Source organism: Sciurus carolinensis, chromosome 3 (assembly GCF_902686445.1).
Source record: "Sciurus carolinensis chromosome 3, mSciCar1.2, whole genome shotgun sequence".
NCBI lineage: Eukaryota > Metazoa > Chordata > Mammalia > Rodentia > Sciuridae > Sciurus > Sciurus carolinensis.
This window is the reverse complement of record NC_062215.1, coordinates 60,144,626-60,150,866: the sequence shown is the minus strand read 5'-3', so window position 1 is coordinate 60,150,866 and position 6,241 is coordinate 60,144,626. Positions and strand designations below refer to the sequence as shown.

At 38.6% G+C, this 6,241-nt stretch overlaps 1 pseudogene; it reads left to right on the top strand.

Moving 5' to 3' along the window:
• The first annotated feature begins 1,654 nt into the window (after positions 1 to 1,654).
• On the top strand, positions 1,655 to 2,658 carry LOC124979401 (olfactory receptor 1D2-like; annotated as a pseudogene).
• Positions 2,659 to 6,241: the final 3,583 nt, after the last annotated feature.

The window sequence follows — 6,241 nt, the reverse complement described above, 5'->3', positions numbered from 1 at the left end:
CTTGCTGCTTAGAGTCCTGGACAGTTGGCAGAACATGCATGCCCACTTGATACTCTTTTTCAATGTTTTCGTAGATTATTTTCATGTTTACTGCTAGACAAAATTGAATTTTATTTTCCAAAAATTCTATTATGATTTTGACTTCAAATCAGTGAAGTTTTAGGTTAATTCAAATAAATATAAACCTTTGAATATGAACACATTTTATCTTGTTATCTAGAATCTTAGACCTTAAGAAACTACTTATTTCCAGAATCTCTCTATTACCTATTCCATTTTTAAATCATTATTTTAGGTCTTTCTGGAGAATTTAGAGGTACTGCCTAATCCTCATGAGCATCATAATATGTTAATTTGCTGATATTGTGGATGGAGTTGCTTTACATTGTATTGTAACCTATTGTGTGTATGTATGTCATACATATCCAATATACATATATATTATACACACATATGATAGGCAATATTGATTGAGTGCTTGCTGCATGCCAAATCTTTTGTTATTTAATTTCATCATTGCTACAATACATATTTTTGCTATAGTACATTTTTCACTTAAAGGAATTGAGTTTTTTTATTCTTTTTTATTGGTGTATATTAATTATATAGAGTAGGGGATTTCACTGTGGCCTAGTTGTACATACCTGTAAGAGAATTTGATCGGTTTTACTCCTCAGTGTCTCCCCTTGCTCTCCTATCTTCCCTTCCCCTGACCCCCGCAATGTTTTGTTGGTCTTTCTTCTGTTTTCATGGGACCCCTACCCCCGCTCTGCCTTTTCTGTCTAGCTTCCACATATAAGGGAAAGCATATGATCCTTGTCTTTCTGAGTTTGCCTTATTTCTCTTAACATAATGCTCTCCAGTTCTACTTTCCTACAAGTGACTTACTTTCGTTCTGCTTCATGGTTGAACAAAATTCAATTGTGTGTATAAGCCATGTTTTCTGATTCACTTGTTGACAGTCACCTCAGCTGGTTTGAAGGAACTGAGTGAGACCTAAAGGGCTCAAGCAACCTGCCTGAGGCTCCACAGCTAGTCAGCGGCAGTGCTGGGACTTGAATTCCAGCATTCCGTCGGCACAGTCACTGTGGTACAGGACTTCCTGGGAGCACCATTAGTTTTGAGTCTATTCCTCTTGTGACTGGTCACTTCACTGACATCCTTCTTCATTTCTAATGACATTTCAGTTGATAGTCTTAATTTTCTCAGAGAGATCATCATATGAGCAAACAATGATAATATTTCCTTTCCCTATATTTTTCTTTCCCCTTTGTCCATTTGTACAATATCCATTGCTTATAATGCATACAGCAATTTTTAAATATAACTTGAAAGACAATTCAATATCATAACATAGCATACTAATCTTTAATCACTTTAAGAGTATTGTATTGTAGGATAAGAATTAAAATAAGAAGTAGATATTAGTTCTAGAATATCACATGTGATAGATTAAAAGTTGCTGAAATGATTATGTCCATAAAGATTTTCCCATGTTATGTTTTTGTGCTTGTTATTTATTTGCTGCCAATCTAAAAATATCACAAAATTGTTAATACTGAGAAAACACTGGGTTTTGTTTATGTTTGGGTTTGTATCCATCTGAGATCATTTGGTAAGCATTTGTTGATGCTCCTGTTGCAGCAAGTGGGGAATGGATACAGGCAACCAGAGTGGGGACTCTGAGTTCCTGCTCATGGGGCTCTCAGAGATTCCCGAGCACCAGCAGTTACTGTTCTGGACATTTCTGCCCATGTACCTGTTCACTGTGGAGGGAAATGTGCTCATCATCCTGGCCATTGGCTCTGACTCCCACCTGCACACCCCCATGTACTTCTTACTGGCTAACCTCTCCCTCACTGACCTCTTCTTCATCACCCAACATGATTCCCAAGATATTGGTGAACCTTCAGTCCCAGAATAAATTCATCTCCTACACAGGGTGTCTGACACAGCTCTTCTTCCTGGTCCCTTGGTGGCCCTGGACAATCTCATTCAGGCTGTGATGGCATATGACTGCCATGTGGCCATCTGCCACCCTTTCCACTATGTCACAGCCATGAACTCTAAGCTTTGTATCCTGCTACTCACCTTGTGTTGGGCCCTATCTATTCTCCATGGCCTCATCCACACACTCCTCATGACCAGGGTGACTTTCTGTGGATCCCGCAAGTTCCATTACATTTTCTGTGAGATGTATGTCCTGCTGAGGCTCACGTGTTCCAACACCCAGATCAACCACACCGTGCTGATCACCACAGGCTGCTTCATCTTCTCACCCCACTAGGGTTCATGATCATGTCAAACGTCTGCATTGTCAGAGCCATCCTCAGAATACCCTCAGTCACTGGAAAGTACAAAGCCTTCTCCACCTGTGCCTCCCATTTGGCTGTTGTCTCTCTCTTCTGTGGGACACTTGGCATGGTGTACCTGAAGCCCCTGTATACCTACTCCATGAAGGATGCAGTAGCCACAGTGATGTATGCTGTGGTGACCTCCATGATGAACCCTTTCATCTATAGCTTGAGGAACAAGGACATGCATGGGTCTCTGGGAAGAATCCTCCTAGGGAAAGCCTTCAGAGGTCAACACGAGGGTAACTTGAAGTGGAAACTGGGAGTATCCTCTACCCTATATAAGTCCTGTAGAGGGATATAGAAGTAAATAGAACATAGAGCCTGCTCAGGATTTGTTTATCAGTTTGTGGTGAAGACAGGACCTCTCTATGTAACCTGATGTCCTCCCCGGCACCAGCCTCAGCAATAAATATGGTCAGGCTAATATCTGTAAATTGAGATCCATGTACATCAGTGAGGATTAAATAAGATGATGTGCAAAAGTGCCTAGCAGGGTACCTGGCTCTTAACGATCTCTGTTGCTATTAAGCAGGGGCAGCTGGGAAAAAATAGCAAGCAGAAAACATTTTATTGTTTTTCTTAATGAAAAATTGACTCTAGTTTAGAAATATTAGAAATAAAAATGAGTCAAATATAATTTGTACTTTTACCATCCAAAGACAACTCTTGTTTGTCTTTGGTATAAATTCTCTACTTTGACTTTGCTAAATACACTTTTTCCCCAGAATGAATTCAAATTATTTTGAAACTTCCTATGATAGTAAATATTCAGCTATATTATTACTTAATGCCTGCACAGTATTTCAATGTTCAATTTAATGAATATGTCATAATTCATTAAACATACTTCTTATTATTCAGTATGTAGTAACTCAGTTTTTCCTGTTGTTTGCAACATAACAATAAATGGCTCTGTGGTCCATCTTCATTCACTTATCTCTGATTTCCTTAGGAGAAATTGGTGAAGTGGGGTATTTGGGTCAAAATTTCTTTTTTTTCCTTTTGTTAATTTTCTGGGTCTTTGATACAGTTCCCCAATTGGCCTTCACAAAGTTTGTACCAGTCTACACTTTCTCCAAGTGTGAACAGGAATATTAGTTTGTTTTGTGTTTCCTTGCCTTGTGATACATGGGAAGTAGAGGAAGCTTCGGGAACTTCTATGCACCACAAGCAAAAGCTGAAGTAATCTTGCTGGGCTTCACTGGCCACACTGTGCTAGTTAACATTATGCTAAAATGTGGATGGGGTTTTCTGTTATTTCTAAATTATTAAGCAGACAACCAATGAAAATCATGATTCAGCTTCTAATCCATAATCTGGGGCTAGTTGTGCAGGTGAGAAACAGCTCCCCGTCAATCATCACATCAGGGGAAGGAGGAAGATATTGCCTAGTGTGGGTGGGGTTTGGCCAAGGCTAGGGGGCTGCTGAAGGAATACTGCTCACTTCCTGGTGGAATGTGGGGTCCCACAGGAACCAGGTTGTGTGGCAGCTGATGCCCGTGAGTTCTTCTTTGTCTTTTGCACTCCAATAAATACATCATTTCATTTTTTTTTTATTATTGTATACAAATGGGATACATATTGTTTCTCTATTTGTACATAGAGTCAAGGCATACCATTTGTGTAATCATATGTTTACATAGGGCAATGATGTTTGATTATTTTTTTTCCCTTCCCCCCCACCCCTCCCACCCCTCTTTCCCTCTATACAGTCCCTCCTTCCTCCATTCTTGCACCACTCCCACCCCCATTTATGTGTCATCATCCGCTTATCAGTGAGATCATTCGATTTTTGGATTTTTGAGATTGGCTTATCTCACTTAGCATGATATTCTCCAATTTCATCCATTTGCCTGCAAATGCCATAATTTTATTATTCTTTATAGCTGAGTAATATTCCGTTGTATATATTTGCCACAATTTCTTTATCCATTCATCAATTGAAGGACATCTAGGTTGATTCCACAATCTGGCAATGGTGAATTGCGCAGCTATGAACATTGATGTGGCTGTATCTCTGTAGTATGCTGATTTTAAGTCCTTTGGGAATAGGCCAAGGAGTGGGATAGCTGGGTCAAATGGTGGGTCCATTCCAAGTTTTCTAAGGAATCTCCATACTGCTTTCCAGAGTGGCTGCACTAATTTGCAGCCCCACCAGCAATGTATGATTGTACCTTTTTCCGCACATCTTCACCAACACCTATTGTTGCTTGTATTCTTGATAATCACCATTCTAATTGGGGTGAGATGGAATCTTAGGGTAGTTTTGAATTGCATTTCTCTTATTACTAAAGATGGTGAACATTTTTTCATATCTTTGTTGATTGCTTATAGATCTCTTCTGTGAAGTGTCTGTTCATTTCCTTAGCCCATTTGTTGATTGGGTTATTTGTATTCTTTGTGTAGAGTTTTTTGAGTTCTTTATATATTCTGGAAATTAGTGCTCTATCTGAAGTATGGTTGGCAAGGATATTCTCCCACTCTGTAGGCTTTCTCTTCACATTGCTGATAGTTTCCTTTGCTGAGAGAAAGCTAGTTAGTTTGAATCTATCCCCGTTATTGATTCTTGCTTTTATTTCTTGTGCTATGGGAGTCCTGTTAAGGAAGTCTGATACTAAGCCAACAAGGTGAAGATTTGGATCTACTTTTTCTTCTATAAGATGCAAGGTCTGTGGTCTGATTCCCAGGTCCTTGATCCATTGTGAGTTGATTTTTGTGCAGGGTAAGAGATAGGGATTTAGTTTCATTTTGTTGCATATGGATTTCCAGTTTTCTCAGCACCATTTGTTGAAGAGGCTATCTTTTCTCCATTGCATATTTTTGGCACCTTTTTCGAGTATGAGAAAATTGTATTTATTTGGGTTTGTGTCCGTGTCCTCTATTCTTTACCATTGATCTACCTGTCTATTTTGGTGCCAATACCATGCTGTTTTTGTTACTATTGCTTTGTAGTATAGTTGAAGTTCTGGTATTGCGATACTCCCTGCTTCATTCTTCCTGCTAAGGATTGTTTTTGCTATTCTGGGTTTCTTATTCTTCCAGATGAATTTCATGATTGCTTGGTCTATTTCTGTAAGGTACATCATTGGGATTTTAATTGGAATTGCATTGAATCTGTATAGCACTTTTGGTAGTATGGCCATTTTGACAATATTAATTCTGCCTATCCAAGAACATGGGAGATCTTTCCATCTTCTAAAGTCTTCCTCAATTTCTTTCTTCAATATTTTGTAGTTTTCATTGTAGAGATCTTTTACCTCTTTGGTTAGATTGATTCCCAAGTATTTTATTTTTTTTTGAGGCTATTGCAAATGGAGTTTTTTCCTCATTTCCCTTTCAGCTGTTTTGTCGCTTGCGTATAAACAGGCTTTAGATTTATGCGTGTTGATTTTATAGCCTGCTATTTTGCTGAATTCATTGATGAGGTCTAGAAGTTTTCTGGAGGAGGTTTTTGGATCCTCTAAATAAAGAATCATGTCATCAGCAAATAGTGACAGCTTAAGTTCCTCTTTTCCTATTCATATCCCTTTAATTTCTTTCGTCTGCCTAATTGCTCTGACTAGAGTTTCGAGGAGAATGTTGAATAGAAGTGGTGAAAGAGGTCACCCTGTCTTGTTACAGTTTTTAAAGGGTATGGTTTCAGTTTTTTCTCCATTAAGAATGATGTTGGCCATGGGCTCAGCAATAAATAGCCTTCACAATTTTCAGGTATGTTCCTACTATTCCTATTTTTCCTAGTGTTTTGAGCATGAAGGGGTGTTGTATTTTGTCAAATGCTTTTTCTGCAGCAATTGAAATAACCATATAATTCTTATCCTTAAGTCTATTGACATGATGGGTTATGTTTATTGATTTATGAATGTTAAACCATCCTTGCATTCCAG